Source organism: Marmota marmota, unplaced genomic scaffold (genome assembly GCF_001458135.2).
Source record: "Marmota marmota marmota unplaced genomic scaffold, marMar, whole genome shotgun sequence".
NCBI classification, from domain to species: Eukaryota; Metazoa; Chordata; class Mammalia; order Rodentia; family Sciuridae; genus Marmota; species Marmota marmota.
Window position 1 is genome coordinate 7,784,755 of NW_026000082.1, and position 15,207 is coordinate 7,799,961.

Sequence of the window (15,207 nt, forward strand, 5' to 3'; positions counted from 1 at the left end):
CTTCATGTGACTTGTGAGTTTTCTCTTCCTCTGAGAGTGAGTGGTTCATCCTCTGGAGGGAGCTGCTTGCCTGGCTGTCCTAGCCTGTGATTAGGTAGTCAGGTCTGAAGAAGCCAGTTTTGTTCTAGGTCAGGGCTACATTCTCCAGTCCAAGTCTGATGTTTTCATCTCCTTCTCTTTGATTCAATGGGTTCAGAACCAATAGTTGGGTAATATGATTTCCATTTCTTAGATGGAACCAGAACCTAAGCTCCCTTAAACCTCTGGCATGCAGCAGAGTAAATGGTCAGGTGTTAGGCAGTTTCCTAACTTGCCCTGTGCCCTTGCTTATATGCAATTCTTGCACATGGTGCTAATAATGTGTTTAATTTCCCTATAAATGAGCTAAAACAAGTATAATCATAATTCATGAGTTCGTTGGTTTTCTCTTGACACCATTGATAGGCTGGTTGTCTACATTACTTTTCTACAAAGAACAAGACAAAAATTTCTCACCAAAGCTGAATTAGTAAACAAAGCCCCAGAGTCTGCCATCATATCCTGTACAAGACTCAAACATGACTTCCAATTTCCTCAATCACTGTGAAGCCAACATGTGCATCTGCTTTATTGAATTCTGTTGGGCCTTTATTATTATTTTAGTTATTATTGTACTGCTTCCAAACACTCTTGCTGCTTAGAACACACAAAGAAAAGTGGAAATTCTGTTAAGGTGACAAATATGGCATTTTCTGCCTATTTTCCATGATTGTTAATTATGTTAATTAATGGTGTGATTCATTCATCCAATCAATCACTGAATGAGTCTTTATTGGGAGACTTCATTGAGCCAGGATCTATAGTAGGTCCTGGGCATTTAACTATAAGTAATCTTGGGCCCTTTCCTCATGGGGAATGGGAGTACAGATTGAGCAGGCAATTGCAATACTGTGTGATAAGTGCCACAACCAGGATATAGCTAGGACTCTGGCGGCAAAAGGCAGATCCTCCAAGGACATTGTGTTCTGAAACAACTTTGAGTGTTCCAGTTTGAGTACTAACTTTGAAAATCCTTTGTGACCCAGTTAATGGGTGAGTTCACCATCACATTTGGTATCCCTCAATCACCTTATTTAAAAATAAGAAACAGGATTGCCAAGATGAAGAATAAGCCTCCAGTAAAATATATTAAAGTAGTGATTACAATGTACGTTAGCTTGGTGAATCCCCACAGCAACCCTGTGAAGGAACACAACATTCCTATGAGGCAGAAACCATGAATTCCTACACTCTGCATTTGGGAAAAGTGAGAACCAGGGAGGCTGAGTAATTTATTAATGATCACACAGCTAGTGCTTGACAGAATAAGTATTCAAACTTCAGTCTGTCTGACTCCGTGACTCATGCGTTTTTAGTGCCAAAAACAATACACTTCATATTTGCTGTTGCCCTCCCCCTAAATTTACACTCCTAAAATATTATGCTAGTTCAAAATTTTAACCTTCATTTGTGTTCACATTTTGATACTAATGGGCAGACAATAAGTCTACTGAGATGGCTCAAAAATCCTGAAAGCCCCGAGAAAGTAAATTCTCACATTGAGGACATGAATAAATTCTAAGAGTCTACTTATATTTTGTAATATCCCAAGGCCTCCTTCATCCTTTCCAGCTTCTGCTTTCTTTTAATAACACCTGCTACAGACTGAACTATTGAACTGCAAGGTAGGAAGGACCTCAAAGACCAGCTAGCTACTCTAATGTTCATATGATGTTACCTTTTGGAACTCTCCATCAAGGGTGCGGTAAACAATCCTTAATACTCCTCCAGTACTCCTTAATACTCCTCCAATCACTGCCCTCAACATCACAGTGGTGAAGTCACCACTCTCAGCTGGGCTGAGTTCTTGCTTTGTGAGCATATACTACCACCAAATTATGTGCAGAGAGAAAAACAGAGCAAGCAAGACATTGTCCTTACTTTTTTCTTATGGAAAATTTGTGCTACACAAAATTGCTTCTCCAATATAGTCAAGACATTTCAGTGTCTAACTTAGATAGAAAATGTCTCCAATACTCAGCCAAAAAAGCACATTGCATCAGACCAGGCTGCTCTGACCAGGGGCTTCATTCTCAATCTGCTCCTGTTGCAGTCTTCCGTATCTCAGCAAACAGCACCTGCATCCTCGAGTTGCTCAAGCCAAAAACCTAAGAGTTATTCTTGTTGCCTCCCTCTTCCTCACCCCCACAGCCAATCTGTCACAAAATCCTGTTGATTATACCTCCAAAATATATTTCTATTTCATCTACTTTGCTCCAATACCCATTAACCATATTCAAACACTATCATATCCCATCTGGACTCCTTCTCTCCCCACTTTCACAACCGTTCCACTAAATCACAGACACACACACACTCCACAATCTATTAACCATCCAATACTCAGAGTAATCTAAAAAGAAAAGTATACCAGATCATGTCACCGTCTTACTTAAAACCCCCAGATGGCTCTCCATTGCTGGCAGAAGAGCCTAAAAATCCTCTCTAATGTTTGCAAGGGCTCTGTGATTTGGCCTCAGCCTACCTCTTGGCTTCAATCTCTACCTCATTCATTATATCTCAGCCTCAGTGGACAGCTTCCTGTTCTTGCCCACCTTGCGGCTTCCATCATCCACCATTCTAGAATATTCCCCCTGTACTGCCTCTCCTCCTCCTCATCTTATTTCACCAGTTTCTATTAATAATTAAAGAAATATCACTTAAATATACCTAAATATCACTTCCTCAGAGAGGTCTTTTATGACTTCCAAGTCGACCATAGCTTCCTCAGGAAGCTAGGGTTCTTCTCTTTCATGTGTCAGAAACCCAGATCCACTTTATTTCATTAAGTAGCCTTTTCATTGAATAAGCAAAAGGAAATTTATTGAATCCCCAAACTGAAAAGTCTAGAATTAGCCTTGCTTCTGGCACAGTGGGTCCAGCCCTCAACTGATGTCATCAGAGCTGGGTTTGGCTCCATATCATCATTGAATCTTACATTCAACAAATATTTATTATCTATTACAAACCAAGCAAAGCACTGTTCTGGGTACTGGGGATATTCAGTGAAGAAAAAAAAATACTTGGCTTGCCGGGGGCTGTCATTCTAACAAGAAAAGATACACAGACACGGACTCACACACGAATCAGTAAAGGTAGTCAAGTATGCCATATACAGTTGATTCTCCATATTTACAGGTTCTACATCCACAGATGCAACCAATCATGATTAAAAAAATATTTGGGATAAAAAGGTTGCATCTGAATATGTGTAGGTGCTGTGTTCTGGACACCATTCCCTACACAATACAGAATGACAACTAATTAAAGAACACAGGAGAATATTTGTAGATACAAATAATGTCTGCAAATACAAATAGTACACCATTTTACATAAAGGACTTGATCATCCACAGATTTTAGTATCCCCCATGGTTACTGGGGGATGACTACATTAGAAAATGTACCTGACATGAAAATAAAATAAACTGAGTTAGATTGGGAGAGCTGAAGGTGAGGGGTTAGGCTGGCAATTTTAAATAGGGCAGCTAGGGTAGACCTCTATGAGAAAGTGATATTTAAGACAAGTAAGTAAGGAAGTAAGGTTAATGAGAACAACAAATATCTGAGGTGGAAAAATCTTCCAGGCTGATGAGGTGGCAAGTCAAAAAATGTGTTTGTCATCCTAAGGACCAACAAGGGAGCAAGTGTGACTGACTCCAGTGAGGGAGAGGTGAGGGAAGGAAGGCCAAACCCCAGAGGACCTCATAGGCCATTGGAGGGCTTTGAGCAGAGGAGGAAAAAAATCTGGCTTACATTCCAGAAGAACCATTCTACAAGGTGTGTTAAGCAAAGATTTCAAGAGCAAGAGTAGAAGCAGGGAAGCCAGTTCAGTGGCCATTGCAGTCATCCAGGGAAGAGTGACAGTGGCGTTAATAATCAAGAAAGGAGCAAGGGTGGTGAGAAGGGGCTGGTTTCTGGATATGTTTGTGCAGATTGGTTGTGGGATGTGTCAGAATGTCCACAATAAAGACTTCCTGGTCTTCCCTGAAGTTCAGTCATCTAATTTTAAATTTCGGCTCATGGGACATAAGCAGAAAGAGGTGGGCAGCTATTCAAAGGTAAGAGGCATGCCCCTCTCTTTCCCTCTCACCTCTGTTTTGCAGGCTGATGCCAGGCTGTAACTCTGGCAGCCGTGTGAATCATATAGGAGGGCAACACTTAAGGGAGCCACCAAGTGGTCCATGGAGGAACTGTCACACCAGCCCTAGTTTGCTAATGCATGGCTTGTTAAAATGAGAAAGACTCATCTACCATATTGAGGACCCGTTTCCTTAGGTCTTTGTAAAAGAAGTCGAATGTACATCAGACACAAAATAGTGGTTGCCTGCTGTTCTTCATCTCAGTAGTTTCAACAGGATTTTATCATGCAATTTAACAATCTGAGTCAACCCAACAAGGACATTTTGACGGCAAAAATTAAGCCATTTCAGAAGTTACCTGAAGAGTCAAAAGTATTAATAGCTTACGTTTCATAATATGACATTTTTTTCACAAAATTTTTTACCTGCAATATTTTACTCAATTATTGAAACAACAAAACAACATTGTGAGCTAGGTACATACAGTTCTCTACCCTTCTCTGACCATCCTGGGTTGGGGGGTGGCCATATTTTAACCATCCTTGTATCTCTCTGTATCTCTCATTCAGGGCCTGGCATCCAAAGTCTGATTTGATTAGTAAATGAATCAGTAAATATTTGGATAAGTGAAAAATATGGTTCTTCACAAAAAAGGTTCAAAGGAATTAAATATCTTGATCCAGTTAACAGATTACACAGTTATCCTCTGGATTGACACTTTGCTTTAGGGTTTTCCAAGAGTGAGTGGAGGAAGGAAAAAGATAAAAGATAAGGAGAGAGAACCAATGGAAATTAAAGTGAAGAACAGCAATAAAACATAGCAATCCTACCACTTTTCCAGTGTGTATTTGTCGTAGGAGAAGGAAATGTGTGTACAGAGTCTCCTCGCCTCTGAGTCCTTGAGATGGAGCATGTTCAATACTATGCAGCAGGTCTTAGAAGCTCCCACCCTACTCCATGGGCCAGCACCCAGCAAAGCAGACATCTGAACCACAGGTTAGCAGTTAAAAGATGTTTAAAAACATTAAGTGATATAAATCCGGAAGTGAAGAATTCATAAGTTTTAAATTACAAATAGTTCTGAGTAGCATGGTGAGATCTCCAGCCATTCTGCTGCATCCCTCTTGGAGGAAATGTGCCTTTGTTCAGTGTATCCATGCTGTATATGGATCAGTAACACTTAGTAGCTACCTTGATTATCAGGTCAATTATGGCGGTATTACAGTACTTGTGTTCAAATAACCTTTATTTTACCTAGTGACAACCCCCAAAGTCCAATATCAGTGATGCTGGCAATTCAGATATAGTGAACAAAAGCTGTAATGTGCTTCCTTTAAAGAAAAGGTAGAACATGATCATAGGTATACTATATCATAGATACACATATAGAAAAAAATACTATATACATAGTGTTCAGTGCTATCCACGGTACTAGGCATCCACTGGGGATATTGTAACATATTCCCTGCTGATAGGGGAGTACTACTATACTTCCAAAGACAACCAATAGTAAAATGGCACAACCAGATTCCAGACCGTTCACTCCCACTCCACCACCACTCACTATTCACTCCAGCAAACATCACCTTTTCCATTCTGAGAATCTGTCTAAATTCTAAAGTTAGAACAAGCCCTGGGTAGACAAAACTGAAATGAAGATGAGATTCCTATAGCAGAGTATGAGGAGGTGGTGTGTGCCTCACAGACTCTCCTAGGAGGCATCTGAGATGACTCTGTGCTGTTCCCATGGCTCAGGCAGCCTTGGCCCCAGGCCAGGATGGGAAGACACAGAGACCCAAGGGGAAGGAAGAGCGGGCCCCTACTCTGGGGATAATGAGGTGTAACCACTGCACTCCAGACACTGGAGCCTTCCATGTCTTTGGATCCTTTTATGCCAAGTTCAAACTAAGTCTGAAATTTCCTAGTGGTCATAGTATATTTTCAAAGGCTTAGTCGGATCAGTAAGAAGAATGCCCCGGAATCTTCACTAATGCAGTGTGGACTGTTTCCAAGACATGGGGCTTAGAAGCCAAGAGTCTTACCAAATATCATCTGGCTACTAAGCAGAGGAAAATCACAGCAAGTTCAAGGTGCCAGTGACTCTGATATAAATGGGCTTCAGCGAGCATGAAATTAAATCAAATAAAGGCATGCAAAACTTTGAAAACTCTCTTCCCACCCTAAATGAATTCCACAGAAAATGTTTGCGAATAATTCCTCGATGTCCAGTGATTTTCTTCCATAGTAAATCCTTTCAAAGGATTAGAACAATGAGGGACATCTTGTGATCTTCTAAACACACCCTCTCATATAAATAATTAATACAAAATCTATACTTTCAAAATTATCTTTACTACCACATTTACCTAAACAACGATATTTTTATCATATATGATAAAATACATATTTTATCATATATGATAAAATACAAACCATGGCATGGAGACAAATATATACAAAATATATTGTGAAAAATCTTCCACACTTTGAGTTCTCAAGGTGGTATAAACAAAAAATGGTAATGTGAGATATTTTTATATTATAGTTACATGTATTTAGATCTGCAAACCTTGAGAAAATGTAAAAAGTGTTATATGGTAATAAACAGAAGTTGTAGCAACAGGAATAGTTAACATATGAGCTAGTATAATTGTATATGGTCAACGTCCGTCTGAGGTAGGCATCATTATCCTCATTTTATAATTAAGAAAATTGGGGCTCAAAGAGCTAATTTCCTATAATCAATCACACATCTAGTTAGTGGTAGAGCTAGTATCCAATCTCTGTTCTATCAGACTGCAAAGCTCATAGCCATCTGCTATACCTTTTCCCTTGTGCTCACTCAGAGGAGTTCTAGATTTTTTAAAACTGTGATGCTAGTCAGGAGCAATTTTAAGTATTAGCAGTTCATTCCTCTTCATTCTATTTCCAAACATGAATTCCTCATTTGAAACATCTCTCCTATGGGACTCCAACACATTCTCTGGGGCAGGTGTTATCCATCACACACACCCTGCCATTCAGCTCTCTTCCTCAATTATGACACCTAGTCAAGGTTGTGGTCATCTTCCTCAAAGCCCATGTCTTCTTCATCCGGCCTAGGGTCAAGTCTCTCCGGATCCAAAACGACAGAATTGGAACCTCCATCAACACTGTCGGATACTTCTGTTTCGTCAGACAGGGAGCCTTTCAAAAATCATCTATATATCATGCATGTTTGAAATGTTGAGCTGAGATCAGCAGTGTTAAGGATGTTCAATAGGGTGTCAGGGGTCTCTGAATCACTGCTTACAGGTACTATTTTCACTATATTATAGAACCACCTCCATCATCCTCTGCAGTTAAACTGGAGGTGAGTATGGGTGCATTTTCCAAAGCTCTTGGAGTTGTACTGGGTACATTTTTCTCCCACTGCTGCCTCTGAGGACTTGGTTGAACTGGCTTTCATGGAAGGACTGACAGATTACCTGACTCTTTTTTCCTCTGGTTACTCTCCTCAATGCACTTTCACGCAGGTTTGTATTAGTACCTTCTAAACTGGGATGGTTACACTTTCTTTTTCTCCCTCTTGCATCATGCTTGTTTCGTTTCCCAGAGCTATCGTGATTCTCCCGGGGTTGGTTTTTCTTGGTGTATTATGCTGACACATTTTGGTTTCATCTAATAATTTATTCTCCATATGCTGTGATGACCTCAGGGAGTAAGCACTTCTGGACTAGCCGAGAGCTAAACCCCCTCTGGAGAGCAGAGTAGTAGCTGAAGGGCACTGTGAAGGATTCCTTTTGAACATCTGCATGACAAGGTAGTAAAACTCATAGGAATAATGAGATGGCAGTGGGTGGATGGACCCTTGACATATTTTGAGAATAAGACTTTTCCAACTGTTTGCTTGAAATGAATGCTTAAGGGTACAGAGTTTATATAGAATGCATCCCAAGGACCAGAGGTCACTTTTTATTATAAGGTAGGTTTTCCAAAATCTCTGGAGGCACATAATAAGGTGTTCCCACATATGTATAAGCAAATGCCATGGGATTGGAGAGAAGACGTGCAGATCCAAAATCTTCCATTTTTACTTTTCCATTTTGGGTGAGGAAGATGTCCTCTAATTGATATTTCTGTGTAGCTCACGTTTCTTGTGAATGTGGTTTACTCCAAAGCACATTTGTGTAAACCAATTAAGTATTATAGCTACAGAAAATAATTTTCCTCTTTGCTTTTTAATCTTTTGCAGTAGATCTCCTCCATCACAATACTCTATCACATACAGATGTCCTTCAGCCTCAAATAATTCTTTAAAGGCAACAATATTGGGTGTTTCATTTTGGCTAACAGAACAGCCTCTTTCCTAGGATTCTGTCTATCAGAGGGAGACTTAGAAGCCTTTTTTTCTAAATGGAAAACATCTGATTGTTGCTTTCCTGCTAAACCAAAAGAGCTCTGCCAAAGAAGCCCTCCCTGATCACTCTCAGGACGGTGTAGTCATCCATGCTGGGCATCCACAGCTGAGCTCCACTCATGCAGTCACAACGGGCTCTCCTCTATGGCCTCCCAGGTGACCAAGTTGGTTTCTCCACCCAGGTGACTGGTGCGTTTCATAGAGGGCGGTCATGAGAGATTTTTGTTCATGCTGACTATTAATAGGTGTATTTCCTTATACTACACAGGGTTCTGAGATGGGTGATAAAATATTTTCCTATGAATTGTCCTATCTGAGGTAAGATATTAAGAGTTATGTCAAAGTGGGTAAAGATAGGGACCTTTTCAGTGTAATTCAACAAATATTTGAACACTTGTGAACCATACCTATATCCAAAATTGTACCAAGTATTAGAAAGAGTCAAAGTTGAACAGATTAGATTTCTATCTTACAGAATCCATTCAGGTGGGGAAAATGAAATAGTAGGCATCGGCTTTAAGTCACATATTTTCTCAAATCTCTGAAATCAGGATGCATCTTGCAACTGACACTGTGTGAAAATGCAATCAACATTGCTTTTTCTTTTTTAGTGGCACATAAATAATAGGGTAGTTTAATATCCATTACCAGGATGAAATATGGTGTTACATAAAATATAATAAAATTAAAAGTTCCCAATTCCCCTCTCAAACCTAAAAGCATCACCCTTCCTGAGAAGAGTATTTGTAGTTGAAGAACTTAAGTCCCAATGGGCAAATTAAGTAGTAAAGTAAGGAATGATTACACAAAAGCACTTATAAATTTTTTTGTTCATAATGATGAAAATGTACTGCTATCTTTCATCATTTTAATGGATAATAATAGGTGTCATAAATTTCATTTCCATTTTCTTATCTTGAAGTTTTTCAGAAGCCCCCTCTTTCAGTCATAATAAGATGATCATGCACTCATCATACTCTTCTGAAGATAATATGTACACTATCAGTAGTTTTGTTCTCCAGTATGTGATCTTTCACCAGAATATTTCATTTTGTCTTGATTTCAGGGTCTAAATCATGGTTCAGTCCACAGGCCACTGATTTCCCAGAGGAGAACAATACAGAAGCCTGAGATGAAAAACAAGCAAAACTTTCGGTGAACATTTTCTCAACGTTCTCAGGTCAGCGTATTTGGTAGATCTTTCCTAATCAACACACCTTCCAGTAATTCCCTCTTCCTCATGCCTTCTACTTACCCATGCTTCAGCGACAGCTGATTACTGACAAGCCATAAACATGTCTGTGCAGTTCATGCCTCCTGACTTTGCTCATGCTTTCCCCTTTGCCTCAAATGCTTTTCCTCTGTATCTCCTTGTAGAAAACTCATGTTTAGTCTCTTAGCTTGGGCTTCCCTAGGGGAGCAGAGCCTGAGACAGAAGTTAAGATAGTAATTTATTTGGGAAATGAACACAAGGATTAGGATGGAGGACTGGAAAGTGTGAAATAGTGAAGGACAAAATGTCGATGTAAGAGGGAATTATTGCAGGGCTCTTTTCTGTGGGCAACTGGGCCTCATCCTTCAGAGACCATTTGAGGATCTAGTGGAATGAATTTCAGAATTGTTACCTATAGGATTATGATTTATTCATCACCTCCTGCTCCCTATAGGTCATAAGATGCCTCATGGGATGTTAACACTCTTGCTTTTCCAGGTTGTGCATGAGTCAAGGATGGCCTAGTACAGAAAGTGAAAGACACATAGTGCTGTCAGGTTATGCTTCTGCAAAGTGGTTGTTATGGCAATAGTTATAGTAAGAGGTAGACTGAGAGGATGAGAGGCAGTACCCAAGAGGTTACTTTCCCACTGGGTGTCATGGCTCAGGTCTGTAATCCCAGCAATTTAGAAGGCTGAGGCAGGAGGATTGCAAATTCAAAGCCAGCCTCAGCAATGGTGAGATGCTGAGTAACTCAGTGAGACCCTGTCTACAAAATAGGGCTGGGGATGTGGCTCAGTGGTTGAGTGCCCCTGGGTTCAATCCCCAGTACCCACAAAAAAAGGTTAGACTTTCCTATCATGCAGAGTCAAACTTGCCCCATCATACTTCCATGGAGGCAGGCACAGTGCTCTGCACATGGCATCTGTTCTGTTGTTGTGGAATGATTATTGAACTATATGAATATATTATATGAGTATGAACTTCTTAGCAGTGGTGACAAGATCTTGCTCACCTCAGTGACTACTGCATCTAGCACAGTAGTCTTAGGACCTCTGAAAGAAGTAAAAACACAAATTTTAAATTAATGGATAACTTTATAGCAGCCACTGTATTTCTCAAGGAGTTAATTAACTATTCAAGGGAAACCTTATGATGGGAAGAAATGCAGAATGAAAACCAAAATTGAAAACAAAGTTGACCCAAAGATGTGCTCATTCACGATCAAGGGGCAAGTTCTCATTTTAACAACATTATCAATTATACTTGGTGGGATTTTTTTTTCCTAAAGAAACCTAGCAGAAATAAACATTGTGTGATTATACCATGACCCACTCAGTATCAAGTGATTAAGTGTTTATAAAAGAAGTTTTCTTTTGCAATTCTAAAAAATCCTAGCCACACTACATGTGATATAAGAGAAGGAAGTAGGCCAAAAGTCACCAACTGTGGGAGACATACAACCCACATAAATGTTCATTTGATTTAATTATTTTTTTATTTTTTTCAATCTTGAATTGGCTTTTACAAATTAATCTTGATTTCTGGCTTCCCTGAAAAGAAAAATCAGAAACTCTAGCAACTTTGAACCAAAGTTCCAGCCTGGCAATAGTAGGTCAGAGCTGAGTCAGAATTTACTGCCCTTTTAGAGGTAAGGAGGCAGCCAGAGCCTCTGAGAATGTGGATGGGCTGGGATTGGGAGAAAGGTATGGACTTCAGGTAGAAGTAATACTTCAATTATGGTCCATACTTTAATTTATAAACATATACAAACCCATGTAGACTCCAACATTCTCCTAGCCTTTTGTATCCATAGCAATCAATAAGTATATAGGTCTTTTAGCCACCAACATTTAACCCTACAAATGAAGAAACAGGAGTCTATAGAGGTTGAGTAATACTAGAATGGATCTGTGGTGGTTAACAGACCCAAAGTTTTGGGGCAACAGAGGGAAATTACAGCATAATGGGCACCTGTTATTCAGTCAGCCCCAAATTCTTTTTCTGCTCTCTGAAAAATAAATCATATTTTTCTTGGAGAGCCCCCATTCCTCTTTATTCCATATGATCCTGATGACACAAAGTCCTCCTGGCTTCAAGGTTGGCATGGGACCCAGGCCTGGCCACGCCCATCCACCTGGATCTACCAGAAAGTAAGTAAAATCCCTCCACTAGGGTTTGCTGATAAGAAAAGATTTAAGTCTGAATGATGATATCTATACCTAATTTGAAACAGAATGATGTAATAAAAAGATGATAAGCTACATTTCTTTGGTAAGTTACTTAGCTATTCTGAGCCTCAGTTGCCACATCTGCAAACAGAAACAGCACTTCCTACCTCAAAGATCTGTTGTCTGGCTGTAAATAAATAATGTATGCAAAATGCCTGGCACACAGTAGGAACTCATTAATGCTGGCACCTTATTTTTTCCTTCCAAAAAATGTCAGATGGATGTAGCATTACTGTAATTAAAATGTAAGAAGTGCATTGGCAGACTTTCTTTACAACATATTGAGAACAGCTTTTTCAGTAGCTACCTTATGTGATTTCAGGGAATGGGAGAGGAAAAAGAAAATAAAATGCAGCTTGATTTCCTGGAACAATTCAAGCCATATCCCATGCCTGCCAAGTGTAGCCCATAAGTCTATGTCTGCATTCATCTATTATCTCACCTCTATATAGATAAAGTGGTTTTCTTTTTTTTTATTGGTTGTTCAAAACATTACAAAGCTCATGACATATCATCCTTCATACATTTGATTCAAGTGGGTTATGAACTCCCATTTTTACCCCAAATACAAAGTGCAGAATCCTTCCCTCTCACTAGCTATTGTATTTTTAAAATGGGAACTCTTTTGAATCCCTGGCAATCATTTAGCTGACGGTTCAGCTAGTAAAGTAATAATAATATCAGGAGCAGCTGCATGACACTTCCTGCTTTTAAAGCATTTACAAATCTGAGCTAATTAACAAGAAGGATAACATGCCAGATTTTTATGGATTAATATTACAATTATACTTTGCTTGTTCAATAAAAATGCAATGAAATGTGGAAAAACAAGAACTAAATAAGCTGTCTCCTCAATGCATTCAAAAGCCATGTAGTTGAAATATAAAATAAAGTGAGAGATATACAGTGCTGTCAGGTTATGTTTCTGCAAAGTGGCTGAATGTTCCTGTAACAACATCCACAAGGATTTAGAAGGAGGTATGGTACCTCCTTCTAACTTTGTTTTAGGATCAACAAAGTGTATAGATGGTATTGATGGTTAGATAAAACAATTTATAAACCCACAACAAGGTTCTAACCCTTCAAATATACTTTCTACTTATCTCTAGACTTAAATACCTCAAAGAAACAAGAAAATCTTCTACTTCTGATTTATTCTTAAACATGAAAAAAAAAAACACAGCTTACATTGTATAGCAAAATACCCCATTATTTCTATTATAATACTGTATTGGTCAGCCTTCCATCACTGTGACATAAGAAAAACAACTTAGAGGAAGAAAATTTATTTTGGCTTATGATTTCAGAGATTTCTGTCCAAGGTCAGCTGGCTCCATTGTTTCTGAGCCTGTGGTGAAGCAGGACATTATGACAGAAGGGAATGGAGGAACAAAGCTGTTCAACTCATGGTAGCCAGGAAGTTGAGAAAGAGAGGAAGGTACTGGGGATGAGACACAAGCTTCCAGAGCACATTCTCAGGAACCCACCCCCTTCGCCTATATTCACCTCCTACAGTTTCCACCATCTTCCAGTAGTCTATTAGCTATGAATCTATTAGTGAATTATTCCATTGAAAAGATTAAAGCCCTCATGATCCAATCACCTGCAAAAGGCCCCATTTCTGATCATTGCTGCATTGGGGAACATACGTTCAATATGTGAGCCATTAGGGGACATTTCAAATCCAAACTGTAACTAATATGGAAGTATATTTGAGGGCTGGGATTGTGGCTCAGTGGTAGCGTGCTTGCCTTGCATGTGTGGGGCACTGGATTCGATCCTAAGCACACATGAATAAATAAAATAAAGGTATTGTGTCCTATAACTTAAAAAAAAAAAAAGAAAGTATACTTGAGTCAGTACAGAATCAGAAAGACCTGGGCTGGAATTCCAGCTCTGATACTCACTAGCTATGTAGTCATCACTCTCTGAATCTTAAGTTACCTGACCTGGGGATGATAATACTTTCTTGGCAAGAATCCTAGGAGGGTCAAAGAAGATCCTGCCTTACATGATATTTGGGATAGGCAGGTGTTCATATTGGCTTGGCACATCCTCTCTATCCATAATTCATCTTTCTCCCCCTACAGTCTAAAATTACCCCAATATTCATTCAGTTTGCAGGAAAATAGAGAATCAGAATGAATAAAAATGTTCTTTTCTATATAAGCATTATGCATTTTAAATACATAATGACATTTTAAGAGGATTAAGAGTAAAAATAAAAGTTAATTTCCAAAATAAAAATCTAAATATATGATCCCCCGTAAGACTTTAATTTTAACATTGTTTAAAGGAAGTAAATTGTTAATTGCAAAGACAACTAGCTTGAATTTAACCATTTTGCCCTCTGCTTTTTTGTAAATAAACAAGAAAAAAATAGTAAAAGTGACGTGACAAGGTCAGATAGTGGAGGGATGTGTGGAGCACACATGCTTGAAGAGCCTGCAGACTGGTTTGTCCTCTCCAAGAGCAAAGAGGCCAGACCCGGGTGACTCGTACTACTTGAAAGGCTCACAAGACTGATTGGCTTACCAGCCTGCCAAGTTGTCCTTTGCATCAAGAATTGTAACTGCCACCTGTCTGTAAAGCTCCCATCAGTATGATCTGTCCATTCTCTTGCTTTGTGAAAAGATAAGTCATAATATATGTAGGTTTATTGCTTTCTGAATCTGGAGTTACAACAAGGAGACTCAGCTATGTTTCCAATGTAATGGCTTCATACAGGGGCAAACCCCCCCACCCCCGCTTTTCAGAGACTCCAAATGCATATATATTGGGGGAACTTGAATTTGCCTTACAACTCAGTGATTCTCTATGCATTTTTAATTTTTAAAAAATTCCTCTGTGTGTTCATTTTGGTTGGTCTTTTTTTTTGATCATTTATTCAACAAATATTTATTGAATGCTTGCTATGAAACTAATACTGATGTAGTCCATAGGAATAAAGCAATAAAAAGAAAAAAAAATCATCCTCCTACCATAGAAGTTATCAGAGCATACATGATTAGGCCAATGAGACAAAAAATATTAGAATCTTCCGCCATATTAGAACCAGCAACCTATAACACTCCAGCTTCCTTTTTCTTCAACATTGCTTGGCAGCATCTAACACTGTGCACATTCATTCAGGCCTAAATGTCCTTCCATTTCTTTACATTTACATTTACTTGTCCATCTCTACACTGATGAGGTGGTCTTCCT

At 39.1% G+C, this 15,207-nt stretch overlaps 1 pseudogene; it reads right to left on the reverse strand.

Annotated features, from left to right (window-relative positions):
- Positions 1 to 7,155: 7,155 nt before the first annotated feature.
- LOC107141438 lies at positions 7,156 to 8,650 on the reverse strand (annotated as a pseudogene).
- Positions 8,651 to 15,207: the final 6,557 nt, after the last annotated feature.